The sequence below is a fragment of the Sciurus vulgaris genome, assembly GCF_902686455.1.
Source record: "Sciurus vulgaris genome assembly, chromosome: 1".
In the NCBI taxonomy this organism is placed as follows: Eukaryota; Metazoa; Chordata; class Mammalia; order Rodentia; family Sciuridae; genus Sciurus; species Sciurus vulgaris.
This window is the reverse complement of record NC_136461.1, coordinates 194,885,562-194,899,855: the sequence shown is the minus strand read 5'-3', so window position 1 is coordinate 194,899,855 and position 14,294 is coordinate 194,885,562. Positions and strand designations below refer to the sequence as shown.

At 43.8% G+C, this 14,294-nt stretch overlaps 1 long non-coding RNA gene across 1 annotated transcript; it reads left to right on the top strand.

Annotated features, from left to right (window-relative positions):
- Positions 1–499: 499 nt before the first annotated feature.
- LOC306663724 lies at positions 500–11,047 on the top strand. The gene is made up of 3 exons (XR_013764502.1): positions 500–599; positions 9,114–9,195; positions 10,804–11,047. It is a non-coding gene; the product is annotated as an uncharacterized lncRNA (long non-coding RNA).
- Positions 11,048–14,294: the final 3,247 nt, after the last annotated feature.

The window sequence follows — 14,294 nt, the reverse complement described above, 5'->3', positions numbered from 1 at the left end:
AGAAATCTGATTGGTATGTCTTGAAGGATAGATACTTCCTGAACCCATCCCTATGGACAAAAGGAGCGGGTAAAGTGATCAGCCAGGTCTCATCTGGCCAGCCCTACCAGGAACAGGAGTTTTTGTGTGTGTGTGTGTGTTGGGGGAAGTTTCCTAAAGGAGAGGGAAAACTTCTCCCTGGAGTGGGAAAGGCAGGTGGGCAAGTGGAAGCAGCCGGCTGTCCAGCGGCACTGAAGGCAGAGATGTGTGGTAGGAGGGCGGGGCTAGGGGTGGACAGAGAGTGCCCCGCCCCCAAGACACACTGCTGACAGCCTGACTGCCTCTTCTCTCTCCACCGGGTAGGTAGCCTGCCTCACTTCTCCTCACTGCAGTACCTGCAGGGCGTATTGCTGTCTGTCTCCTCCCGGCAGCTCAAAGGTGACCTGACACCTTATCTGTCTAATCCTGTATCCCTCCTGCCCATCACCAGCACAGAGTGCTAATTCACTGGACCAATGAAAAAAGGGACAAGGGACAGGAAGGGTAAAGAGAGGAAGGAAGTTGGAGGAAGACTTTTGGTTCAGCTGCAGTCTTGGATGTGAAACCACAGCAAATCCCAGGTGGGTTAGAGCTAAATTATAGTGGGACCTTGAATGTTAGGCCAAGTTTGTGCAGAGGAAAGCAAGGAGCCATTGGAAGCTTTTGAGTAGAGAATGACATGATCAGAGCTGCTGGGCTCCTGAGCCTGTCCCTTTGACCCCTGGCTGCTATCTGCCTTACTTTCTGGCTTCTCCATGATCCTTCTTGTTCTGGTTTTGCATCTGTCTTGAGTACCTACTTCTCCTCTCCCCACCTCCTGCACCAATCAATTCTGAGCTGATTCTGGCCTTGGCATGCTGATGGAGAGGACGATTTCCCCTGATTGGTGCAACCGAGTGTCCTTCCAAAGAAGAGGCCACCGGAGAAGCTCTTGGCTGCCCTCTTCTGGGCACAAGTGAATACAGCCACCTGCTTTTCTGGAATTGACAGAACCCCCCTGGTCAGTCTTGCCCTGGGTTATGATTTCTGTTTTGAATCGGCCTACCAGATCCCCTTAATTATTTAAAAATTAGTAAGATTTTTCTTCTGAGTGCCCACCATGTGTTTGGGTTTGTCTGGTGTATAGGATGCTTCTGACTTCCTACCGATATAATATTTTTCATTGAGGGCTCTAAGTGCTGGGAAAATGTCAGAACACTTATTTTTGTTAACTTACATACCTATTCTATTTTTATATCTGAACTGAGGTCACTTTGGTTTCGAAAGCTGTTGAGGAGTTAACGTGTTTGAACTTTATAAATATGTAAAGCTTACATATTTATATTCCCCTGGAGAACATCTTTCTCCATAAATCATACTCTGATGCCTTCATCAAAGTACAGAGGTTCACAAACATTTTTAAAAAAATTTACACAATTGAGATCAGCTGAAGTCAGAAGTTGGCTTGCAAAATATATTTTTCCACGCATATAGTTTTCCTGGTCCTCATATTTTCATACCATTTTATATTCTATTACTCTCAATATTTAAAATGGTTAAAGATAAGTATAAATCTACAGGATTAGCTTTATAATAATTCTTATGAATGTAATTTCTGAGTCCAGATAGTATACATCCCTAACAGACATATTAAACATGAAAATAGCATACATTCTCACATACTTATCATGATCATGACTTGTAGAATTAAGGATTTTTCTGTCTTAACTTCTCTTAGTCTCTTGGTTCTCACCCTCTCCTCTCCAACCCAGTTCTTTTACATCATAAAATGGCAAAATGCTGTTTTAAGGTTCAGTCAGCTCCAAGTTAGAAACAATATAACTCAATCCAATTAGAACATATATAGAACTTTTATAGCTCATAAAACTGGGATGTTTCATTATGATACTAATTTCAAACATAGCTGAATATGAGGAATACTCTGTCCAGAAATTATTTTCCTATCTTTTTTTTATCATTTTTCTCTTTGTAACCTTTTATATATTGGCTTTATTGAAAGGTAGAGTATACATAAGGTGAGAAAAATTGCTGTTGATAACTTCGATTATCATCTCAGACTACAATCCAAAAGAAAAGTTAAATCAGTTGGAAACTCTAAAGCAATATGTGTGTATCTAATGAAGGGAATAAATATGTGTGTGTGTGTGTGTGTGTGTGTGTGTGTGTATGTGTGTATGTGTGTGTACACATGTGAAATAGGGGTTTCTGGAAGTAACCAGTTTGTATCAATCATTTCCACCCCTGGAAAACAAGCAGTAGGACATCCCTGTTGACATTCCACACTTCCCAGTTCTACACCCCACCCTCCACACTGTCCACGAGTATATATGGTTTGAATCAATGCAATGCCCTAATCGATGATTTTGCTAAGAGGTAGTTGCTGTTTCCAGAGAGTCTGGGCCTTAGAATGTAGATCAGAAACCACCCGTGAGATTTTATTTTTGATCTCATATGATGATAGATACGCAGCTCAGCAGAACACGTGACTGGATCATGGCCTCACTGGGGGTGACAGAAGTGCTTGCTTCTGAACAAGTTGTTTTCCTTTGGCCAAAAGCTAACCACCTGCACATTTTGGTGGGCAGACTCCCACCCACACATCTGGGTGGACCCTGCAATCTGTTCACGGTGCCAGGACTACACCTGACTTTCCTGGGTGCACACTCTGAGTCCTTCCTTATCCCCACATGTTCAAATCCAGCCTGTCCTGGAAGACCTGTTCTCATCTCTTTTCTCTGAGATTGCTTCTCTGCTTCATGAGCTCTTTTTTTCTAAACAATAACACTTCAGTTGTTTTTTGGCATTTAGTTAGTAAAAGTCACATGATATTTTGTGACATCCTTTTCGTTCTTAATGAAACATCACTTACACATTTATTCTGTTATTTAACTTTATAGAAGTTTATGTCCCATGTCTTTCTTTGAAAGATAAGAGTTTTTAATGCCAGGAATTCTGTCTTACACTTGGTTGTTTATGCCACAAAATGTGCAATGCCTATTACTATATATTCAATAGATGAGCAGCAAGTGCTGTTGATTGATGGATTGTCGTATCATTTGCCTATCCTAGATCTAATTAGTATACTTGCTTGAGAAATTATTTACAAAAGACAGATTGGCCTAGGCCATCATTAACACTTCCCTGAAACATTTTCATGCATTTAGATGCTTTGCAAAATGTATTGCCCAAATGGCACTTTGTGTCTATGTGTGCACATAACAAAGGGAAGCCAAATTAAAATCATCATTTTAATTTATTGATGATGCACCATCACTTTAAAATTCATTTTTAATCTTCATCAAAGTTATACATGTGCATAATTTTCAGGATCAAATAGTTTCAAAGGGTATATTGAAAAGCAGCATCCGTCGCACCCTGCCATTTCCTGCATTGGGATCTCCTTTCACCTTCATCCCAGGGACTCCATTTGCTCTCTCTCTTTCTTGGATTGATGTTCTTATTCCACAGACTCTATGCCTTCTTCTTTCTTTGTGTGTTTCCTAATTTTAGGTAAACAATATCTCTAATAACTTCCTGAGATGGGGTTCATGGCAGGAAAATGTTTTGAGGCCTGTATTAGTCCATTTTCAGTTGTTATAACAAAATACCAGAGTCTGGATACTTTATAAGAAAAAAAAAGGATCACTTAGCCCACCATTCTGGAGGTTCGAGAGCATGGAACCAGCAACTGCTTGGCTCCTTGGCTGTGTCACAGACAACTTGGCAGATGGTATGGTGAGAACATGTGTGAAGAGGGAGATCAAGGGAAGAGAGGACACCAGAGTCTGGAGAGGGACCCATCTTGCTCATTTTATAGCAAGCTACTCTCATAAGAACTGTAAGACCAGCATTTCTCTCTCCTGAGGGCAGTGCCCCCAACAACATCATCACCTCTCCCCAGTTCTTCCCCTTCCACACGGCCTTGATGGAGACCAAGCTTCCAACACGAGATCCCTCAGGGGACAAAACACGTCTGAATCATCGTAAGACCTGTAGTCAGAACAGTCTGTATTCCAGCCTAATGTTTAACTGGTAATTTTGACAGATACAGAATTTAGGCTGGAAATGATTTTCTATCAAAGTCTGAAGTCATTGCTCCATTATCTTTTAGTTTCCATGGAACTATGTAGAGATCCATAGTCATCCTTATCTTTTGAGTAATATTTTAATTTTTATTTTTGGAAAATTCTAAGATTGTCACTTTGTCTCTATTGTTCTGGAAATTCAAATGATGAGCCTTCGTATGCATCTAAATTGATCTATTGTGTCAGGTACTTAATGTACCCTTTCATTCTAAAAATCATGTCCTCCATTATTGGGGGATTTCTGGGATTATTTCTTGTATCTTCTATTTTATTTTACAAATTCTCTTTTTTTGAAACTTCAATAAAAACTGTGAGACTCCCAGTCTAATTTTCTGTTTCTTTTCTTTTGTTTCATATCTACTATCTCTTTGACTTTTCGCTCTACTTTCTAAGAGATTTCCCTAACTTTATCTTCTGACCTGCCTATTGAAATTTTCTTTTTATCATAGCTTGAATTTCCTCTCTTTTGTTCTACAATTGTTTTCTTTCTTCTGGAGTGTAGTTGGAAACTTAATAACTATAATAACTTCTATTGGCTGAGGATGTTAATGGAACTTTCCTTTAGAAGTTTTTAATCTTCTCGCCGAGTTTTCTAGACATGGTCCAACCCCCAATGTTTTGGCCTCTATGTTTCTTCAAGGTAGCGAATTTTCTCAGAGAACCAGCGATCGCGGGCTAATGCTCACATTTTGACAGGGGGCACTTAAAAACTAATTGGAAGCGTAGGGTGGAACTTGTTAACTGTGGACTTCACTATTTGTAAGGAGATTTGGTTGGTCTGATTCTTCAGGGGATTTTTGCTGTCAGCACTTCTGAGTCTTTTCTTGGGGTACATAGATTTCCTAAAACAGGTGTCCCCAGTCTCTGTCAAGGGGGTGTTAAGATCAGTTTCCTGTGTTCTGGGAGCTAAGGAAGGGAGTCTTCCTGTTCCATGTGGGGATTCTCACAGAATCCTATTTCTAGAGCTTCATCCCTGCCACCAACAATGCCTCATGTGACCCACTAAGCCCTATCCATTCCAGGTGGCACATCTCCAGTCCCTTGGGTTGGGGAAGGGGCAGAATGGGAACCTGAGGAGGGTTGACTATTTCTTCAACCTATCTTGTGTTAACAGACTCAACTTCACACCAATGTGCGATGGCACTCAGGACTCTAATAAAAATTGGGTTGCTCCTTGGGTTGTTTTCATGTTCTGCTTGAGTCAGGCTTCTTAGGTCTGCTAGATGAGTTTTCACTGTTCTTCTGCTTTTTAGCTCTCCAGATTTTATCCTATCACGGTCTTTCCTGTTATCTTTGTCATTTAAATTTAGTGACTTAAATTTTTATTGGAATATATGGAGGGAGCAGAAAGAATGACTATGTTCAATCCACCACCTTTACCTGCAAGTCTGTAATACCCTCTTATAGCACTCAAGGATTTTATGGAAAGAGTGGGAAGATGTTTTAGTATTCGACTCTAAGGAAATGGAACAACATTTGCAGAATTGATAACAGATGTTGGAAGTTGGCGCGGCTGCCTATTATCCTCTTGGATTGAAACAGAGAGCCCTAGAGAGAATTAGCAAGAGGGATATCTTATGAATGCTTAATCAAAGACTGGATTCCGTTTTGTAGTTAGAGGAAGGGAGTGAGGATTATTTGCATTTAGGTAGTAGTGCACTGGCGATTTTGTAGAGATGCTATGCCAAGAGCCCAGGTAGCATTTACAGGGGAGCTGGGATCCACTGGTCTTTAATCTCTAGGTGGGGCACAATGCCATGGTTCTGCAGACTTCCTGCAGCCAGGTTTGGCCTTTGTGATCATACCTAATACCCATGGATCTTTTATTCCTTTTTTGGGGGATAGGATGGGGATTGCAGCCATAGAAATTTTGTCTTTGAGCCTATACTTCTGGGTGTCAGGAACTGTAACTTGCTGAAATGCTTAGGGAGAGCTTTATGTGAAAGTTTCCCAATCAGCATCCCAATACAGGAAAGTAGAATGAAATTATATCTAAGGACTAGGAACCTCTATTTTCCAAAAATTTTTTGAATTTATGAGGGCTCTGAGCTATCTCCATCATTACCACCACCATCACCACTTACAATGGCCACTATTTCTTTAGCACTCATTAGATTTCAATCCAAGATTCTCAGTACCTGGCATGATGCCCCCATTTGATTCACTCACAAACGTGTATGAAGCAGATGTTAGCATCAGCTGCACAGGCAGTCAGTCAATACTTAAATGAATAACAATAACATTTACTATGACACACCATCTCTAAACTCTTCACATGCGCAGCTAATTTCAGCCTCATGACAGCTCATGGAATTGGTTCTTCATAATCACTGCTTAACGGGTGAGGAATCTGAGTCTTGGAAGGTTAAGGAATGTTTCTCAGGTCAGGTCTGGAAGACTGGGAGATGGCCCACCCAGGTTGGCATTATTCTTTGTACTCTATGAATAGGAGAAAGTATCTGGATTCAATTGATTCAATGGAAGAAAAGGATGTACATTTTTTTGGGGAACATGGTAATAGAAAGTAGAGGTAAAGGTCAACAGAGACAAAGTTTAATTTTCTCAGAATTTGATCAAAGATGATTTAGTATCTCAAATAAGATACCAAGAATTTGATCTAACGTTTTCATGACTCTTCATTGTTCAGAAGGCATATTTGTATTCACAATCTGATTTTTCAGAATAGCTCTACAAAATGGGCAATTCAGGGAATATTATCTCTATTTTACAGAAGAGGAAACTCAATTCAGAAAAGTGAATGCAGACAGTAAAGGAGAGAAGAATCACATTCATTCATTGATTTGTTTAGTCAATAAACATTAACTATCACATACCTGCGAGTGTTTCAGGTTCTAAGGATTTGATAGTGAGTAAGACAAAGTCCCTGACCTTGTGGAACATGCATTCTAGAAGGGAGACACACAATAGATCAATAGACAATTATATAATGTCCTGATTGCTAAGGTACTAAAAAGTAAAACAAAGCAGTGGAAGAGCAGGTGGGAAGAGGCACAGGCTACTGCCAACCAGGGGCTAGATCTTCTCAGAGAGTGACATCTGAGCAGAGACGTGTAGGAAGTGAGGGAGTTAGCTTGACAAATACCTGGAAGACAACTCCACTCCAGTCAGAGGGTAGAGCAAGGGCAAAGTCTTCGAGGCTGGAAGGAGGTTGGCACACTCAAGAAGCAGCCACAGAGCCAGTGTGGATGGAGAGACAAAGAGAGCAAAGGAAGAAAGCAAGAGATGTGTTCAGAGTGGTGGACTGGAGGTCAGCCACCAGGCTTAGATGGGAAGATGAGAAGGCTGGATTTTATTCTAAGTTAGATGGGAACTCTTGGGAGGACCCTGAATGGGGAAATGACATGGTCTAATTTACTCTTCAAAATATCTCTCTGGCTATCATGTGGAGAATTTCCTAAGTGTGTGGCAGGGGGTCGCTGACATGGAGGTAGGGAGTCCAGTGGTAAGGGTGCTAGTCAGGTGGGCTCAGCAACAGGCTTCATGATTTTCATTTCTGTTCCACATCCTTCCACTGTAGAATCTGGGTTGATGGAGCAGCTCCCCCTGGAACATTGCTGGGTTCATGGCAGAGATGAAAGAGATCATGTCATGAATCACATGCTGATTCTGAACTCTTCTGCCTGGAGGTGACAAACATCTTTTACATCACACTTAATTGGCCAAAGCAAGTCACCTCGCAAGCTTAGCATCAATGGGGGTGGGAAGCATAAACCTCACCCACTAGGAGTAGTGAACACAGGTGGTGCCTGACTTATGGTGTTTGCCTGGGTGATGGTGTGGAAGTGATTTGCACTCAGTAGACACTGTACTTTGAATCTGGATCATTTCCTGGGGTTGGGTTATGTTTTGAGGTGACAGGCAATGGTAGCCAGCCCCAGCTTCTCCTCAGTAAAGTAGAGTGAGCAACCTATACTTTACAGGGTAGTGTGTTGCTAAGAAATGGTGTGCAGTGGCTTAGGTGTATTAAATGCATTTTCAACTCTGGATATTTTCATCTTATAAAGGGTTTATGGAGACATAACCCCATCATCAGTCAAGGACACCTGTACTTAGAAACCATGGTCAATCTACCACCCATTACCAGGAAGTTATTTTAAAATATAAAGCTGGCTTTGGCCGAGGTGGTAGCAGTTGAAGCAGTGGAAATAACTGATGATTCAATAAGGTGTAGTGTGAAAGAAAAAGGGTTAGGAAAGTTGCTGGGTTTCCATCTGAACACGCTGGTGAACAGTGATACCATTTGCTAAAGTCAGGAAAACTGAGGGAGGAGCTGGTGAAGGGGAGACAGTAATTCCATATTGGATCTGTGAGGGCTGAGATTCCTTATAAAGGTAACATTGAGTCTTAGGATAAAATTAGGGAGTGGTCAGCATATAGCTGCCTTTGAAGGCACAGGGCTGGATGAGATCAGAAAAATGAGAGGAGACAGAGGAAGCAAGAAGGCTGAGGTTGAGCCCAGGGCTGAGCAACATGTGAAGGTCAGAAAGAAGAGGAGGATCTAATGAAGGAGAGGAGAAATTCGGGACTGTGAGGAGAGTGAAAAGAGTGTGGAATGGTCCAGAAGCCCAGAATAACATGTGTTTCATGAAATGGATCATGTCGGCAGCTGCTGAGAAGTTGATTCAGATAAGAATTAAAATCCATTGTCACATTTGACCAGATGCACCGGTGACCTTGACAAGCCATCGTTGACCTTGATGGTGGGGGTGAAAGGCTGATTGGGGTGTAAATGCCCACATGTCCTTTTTTTTTTTTTTTTTTAGGAGTTTTTTTCCCCCTCCACTCCCCACCCTCGTCTGAGGGTCTGGAGATTCGAAACACGGCCCTTGCCTATGCTAGGCAGGCACTCTTCAATATGAGCTATTTCTCCCACGTGTCCTTTTGATTCCACATTCAGTGCCTCCCTTGGTTTGTGCAGTCAGTTGTCATGTATGGACAGGAGCCATTAAAATAGTTTTGGAACCAAGTCCATGTGTATCTCATTCTTAGGGTCACTTGGCCTAAGAATGCAACTACCTAGAACCTTGAAGACACCACCTGAGCTTAACTGGTCCACTGTCTTTTCTTCTGAGTATGTGGGGTCAAATCTGTGCAGAAATCTCTGTTTCCTTCCATTTAGGCTCCAGGCAAAGGCTCCATAAATGAGAGGGAATGTCATCAATTTGTTATCCCCCTCCACCCTAGAGACACTAGGAGAGGCTAGAAAAATAGAAGCATCTCATTTACTGTCCAACATCAAGTGTAGGGAATAAAACTTGCTTCCAAGAGCAATACATTGAATTAAATGAGGTAATTTTACTCCAGAATAATGCTCTGAGGGGCTTTCCAAAGTAATAAAGCAGACAGCAAAAACTATGAAGTGAAGTGAGGAAAAGGCGGGAAATGGAGAGGAGATGAAACATGTATCTATTTCATGTGCGTTTGGGTTTGGCCCACGGGGCTTGCCCGCTGACAGCCATTTATGGTTGTGAGTGAGATGCCGCAGGACCTGGGAACGCCAGATGTCACTCCTGTGGCTCACCCTCAGGTCCTGGTTGTACCCAGAGCAAGCCAGGTTGGAGAGCTAGGAAAGCAAGGCTGGGGGATGTTTCCTATAAACTTGAAAGACTTCCAGCCTTTTCCAAAGATAATTATGGTCCTTGCCTCTTAGAATGGTGGACTCCCAGGCAAGGGTAGTGCCTTGAATATTTAATATATAGTTAAAAAAAAAAAAAGGCCCTGCATAACTGGAATGGACCCCAGACTAATCAGAACAGAGACTGACTGTCCCCAACATTTTACCTGAATGTGAGGCTGATCTGCACGTCTAGTGAAGAAGAGTCAGTGGGGATTGAAATGGAACAAATTAAATTTCATGCATGTATGATTACGTTAAGATGAACCCCACTATTATGGACAACTATAATGCGCTTTCAAAAGCATAAAAAAAAAAAAAAAAAAAAAAAACAGAGCGGGGAGCTCTGCAGTCAGTAAGCACCAAGCTCTGTCTTAGATGTCTCTTGGAATCCCTGAGAACTCTGTCTTTGAACAGGGGAAAGCTCTACTGAGCCTCATTTTCCTCACATCTAAATAGAATATTATTTTCTTGTAGGACTGTTTGAAAAAAAAACAAAACATGTTTTAGTTGTTTAGTGCTATGTAACAAATCATCTGAAAACTTGGTGGCTTAAAGCAACGATGATTTCCTATTTCTGGCTGGGTTAAGAGTCCAGGCAGGGCCTGCCCCGGGTGGTCCTCCTGTTCCCTGTGGTACCTGTGGGGGGTCGGGGGCATTTACTCAGCTGTATCCACCTGGCAGCTGGGCCAGGCTGAATGGTCCAAGAAGGTCTCATGCACATGTTGGCACCTCACTGCTTCTTTGTCCCCCATAGCTGTCCTGTCATTCAGGAATCTGAACATCTTCACAGCATGGTGGCTGGCTTCTCAGGGGTGGAGAAGTTGCCTAGTTATCTTCCAGTTTAACCCCAGAATTGACACAGTGTCACTTCTGTCACAGTTTAGAGGACAAGATAAGTCATAAGACCAGGAAAGATTCAAAGGGGAAGGGAAAGGGAGGCCGCCCCTCAGAGAATTGAGCTCTGGGCATGCACAGGGAAGGAAGGGATGTTCCCTCCAGGGAATCATGGGAAAGGATCGGGTATAGTGCTCAAAATCTTTCATGGCTCCCATTCTTTCCCAGCTTGCATCAAATTCCTTGGCATTGCATTGAAGAAGTTTGGTGATATGACCCCTGCCTCTCTCGAGCCTCATTCCACTGAGTTCCCGTCCGCGCAGACCCACTCTGATCAGGTACCCACTTGCCCTAATCCACTGCCTTGCATTTGCGCTGTTGCTAAACAAGCCCCTTTCCCTCACGTGTCCCTGCTTCCTCCTGCTTACGCCTCTGAGTTCTGCTCAGTGCTGCCTCCTCTGGGATCGCCCTCACCCCTGCCCCTCCAGCCTCCCTTCTGCAGTCCCCCTGTGTGTGGAGCAAAGGCTTTGTCTCTCCATGTGTTCCTGAGCCTCTCCCTCCAGGCTCCTTAAGTGTGAGACCCTCATGGAGACACCATGGTGGTGTCAGTGCCTGGAAAGCAGAAGGGCTTCCTAGAGATGGGGGTTGACTGAACGACAGAGCAAGCGTGCAGCAGCGTCAGCCTTCTGAGGCTCAGCGGGACTTGGTGGAGACCTGTTCTTTTACTTCACATGAGTAGGAGACTGGAGTTAAAGAGCCTGGCAAGTGTGAGACTGATGTGTTGGAGCTTAAATTCACCAGGAAAGATAAGAGGGAGTGGGCGACAGTCAGCCAGCACTGAAGTCACTGGTGCATTATGAAGAGGGACTTGGGATCATGGGAAGGTAAGAGTGAGAGATGATAAAGCGGGTTCAACTAAACTTCAGAGGAGTTCGTTTTTGTAATGAAGCAAGAAGGAGAAATTGCTTGGAAGAAAACAAAAGAGAGCAGAGATAATACCAGCCCCACCTCCATACCGTGAGGCTTAAGGGTATTGGGGGGAAAGTATGTCTGTGCTGAAGAAGCCTGTGGAGCAACCAGAGATGGCTCCACTTCAGTTGGAGGAAGGAGGTGACTGGGATGTTCAGAGGTTGAGGATGGAGGGGCATTTTCTGGTGGGAACCTGAATTCCAGAAGCCTCTGTGCACAGGTTCCAGGGAAGACAAGGAGAGGCGGAAGGTATTGTTTGCGGATGCCCAGGCAGTGTGAAAATAAGTGTCCATCTGGTGATGTTGGCTCCCAATGGTGTCCGAGATGATCCTGGACGTAAAGCATGATGGAGCTGATCCTGGGTATCCTTCTGAAGAGGGTAATAATCATGTAAGAGTATGAACTCATGTTTAGCTGGGGCCACCACAGAGCTCCTCAGTTCTGTGGCTCACAGGGTCAGGATGAGAAGTGGGTAGAGGACACTGGTAGGTACGTAGCCCACAAGCTGTGGTACTTGTGGTCAGGACTTGGGAATGGCCTGTCTGTCTCTTAGCTGGGGCATCAGAGCAGCTGGGAGCAGTGGCTCAGTGAGAACTGTGGGGCAGTGGGTTCTCCTTGGTGGAAAGGGCCTTGTCAATTTGACTGAGGAGATGGAAGGCCTGGGTGTCTCCCTCATGGACGGAGTGTGGCATGGAAAAGCTCAGAATAGGAGCAATGGTTTGTCAAAGGACACATAATTAGTAAATATCATATCTGGACTTCAGGTTTTCTGAATTTGAGTTCATTTCATTTTTACCTTATTCTTCTGAAGGAGGCAAGATGGGTCTGAGTGCAGGGAAGAAGGTGGCTATGTTAGTCAACTTTTTGTTGCTGTGACCAAAATATCTGACAAGAATGACTTAGAGGAGGAAGTTTATTTTGGTCTCATGGTTGCAGAGGCTTAGTCCATGGTTGGCTGATTTCATTGCTCTGGGCCCAAGAGGGCAGAACATCATGGCCAAAGGTTGTGGTAGAAGAAAGCTGCTAGCTCTTAGCAGCCAGAAAGTAGAGAGAGCAAGAAAAGAGCCAGAGACAAGATATAGTCCAAGGGCATGTCCATAGGACCTACTTCTCCAGCCACACCCCACCTGCCTACAGTTACCACCTAGTAGTCCATTCACTTTATGAATCCATCAAATGGATTAATCCACTGATGTTACAACCTTCACAATCTCAACATTGCCTAAAAGTCTTGAACCTTGCTGTATTGGAGACCATTCTTTCAAAATATGAATATTTTGGGGTGACTTTAGAGATCCAAACCACAGCAGCAGCTAAGGAATGTAGAGAAGTAGGGAGTCAGAGGGCTTGCTAGAAACTCCACCTAAGATTTTAGTCTTTTTTTTTTTTTTTTTTTTTTAAGAAGCAGCTCTTGTTCAAACTTCCCAGCATGTATAGAGATGTCCAGCCTCATCATGGCCCCTGAGCAGTGGGGCAGAAACAGGAGAGGAGGCGGCTCCTCTGGAGCATGAGGCAGCCTGTGAAGGAGGAAGTAGGGTAAGGGATTCACTAGTTCCCAGGTGGCTCTTGGAGAGTGTGGCCTCCAAAAGATGACCAGCTCCTAAGCCCCTGTTCCTGTGAATGTGACCTTCTGTGGAAACAGGGCCTTAATGGGTGTCAGTGAGTGAAAGATCTCCAGATGGAATCATCCTGGATAGAATTATTAAAAGCAACGGGAGTGTGAGATTGGAGACACAGAAACAGGGAGAAGGCCATGTGAAGACGGAGCCAGGCATTGGAACGATGTTGCCACCGCCTAGGAAACCCAGGTGCTGTCCCAAGGTGGAAGAGGAAGGAAAGAATTCTTCTGTAGAGACTTTGAAGTGAGTGGGGTCAGGAGGACTTTTTTTTTTTTTTTTTTTTTTTTTTTTTTTTTTGGTACAAGGGCTTGAACCCAGAGGTTAACCACAGAGCCATAACCCCAGCCCTTTTTTTATATCTGATTTTGAGACAGGGTCTCACTACATTTCTCAGTGTCTTGTCAGGTTGCTGAGGCTGGCTTCGAACCTGCGCTCCTCCTGCCTCAGCCTCTTGAGCTGCTGGGATTACAGGTGTGCACCGTTGCGTGGGGCTCCTGGTGACGTCTTGAGTTTGGACTTTTGTCTTCCAGAACAGTGAAAGAATACATTTCTGTTGCTTTCAGCTGCTCAGTTTGTGGGAATTTGTTATGATAGCCCTGGGAACTTGATCCAGCCGAGGAGTCAAGGAGGCTGAGTTAACTGCTCAGTTAACAGAGGACTGTGTCAGGGCTGGTTGTGTGGAGGCTTCTCAATTGGCAACAAAGGGCCAGCCACAGAGTTGTCACTGGTGTCAACTTGTCCCCCGCAAAGGATGGGGAGGCTCTTTGTGCTGGTGGAGGTACCTGTGCTTGGTTCCAGCACCTGCCAGCTCAGCTGCCACCCAGCATAGAGTTGCTGGCCTCTGAGGAAGCCTACTTCTGAGGTCCTGTCCCAGGCACCTGAGATAAAGCTGTCCTCTGCACTAGGTGATGGGGAAGCCCCTGACAGACTGGGCATTTACTGCCCAGCAATTCAGCTTGGAAGAGGCTATTTGAAACCGGAAGAGGCCAAGATGCCTCCGGTAGGTGAGTCCACACCTAACCCTGCTCTTTGTGGGATGGGGCTCAGGAAGTTTAGATCAGCTATAGAAAATAAAAAATAAAACAATTACTTTGTTTCATAATTGAAGTACAATCTCATTTCACAATCTCA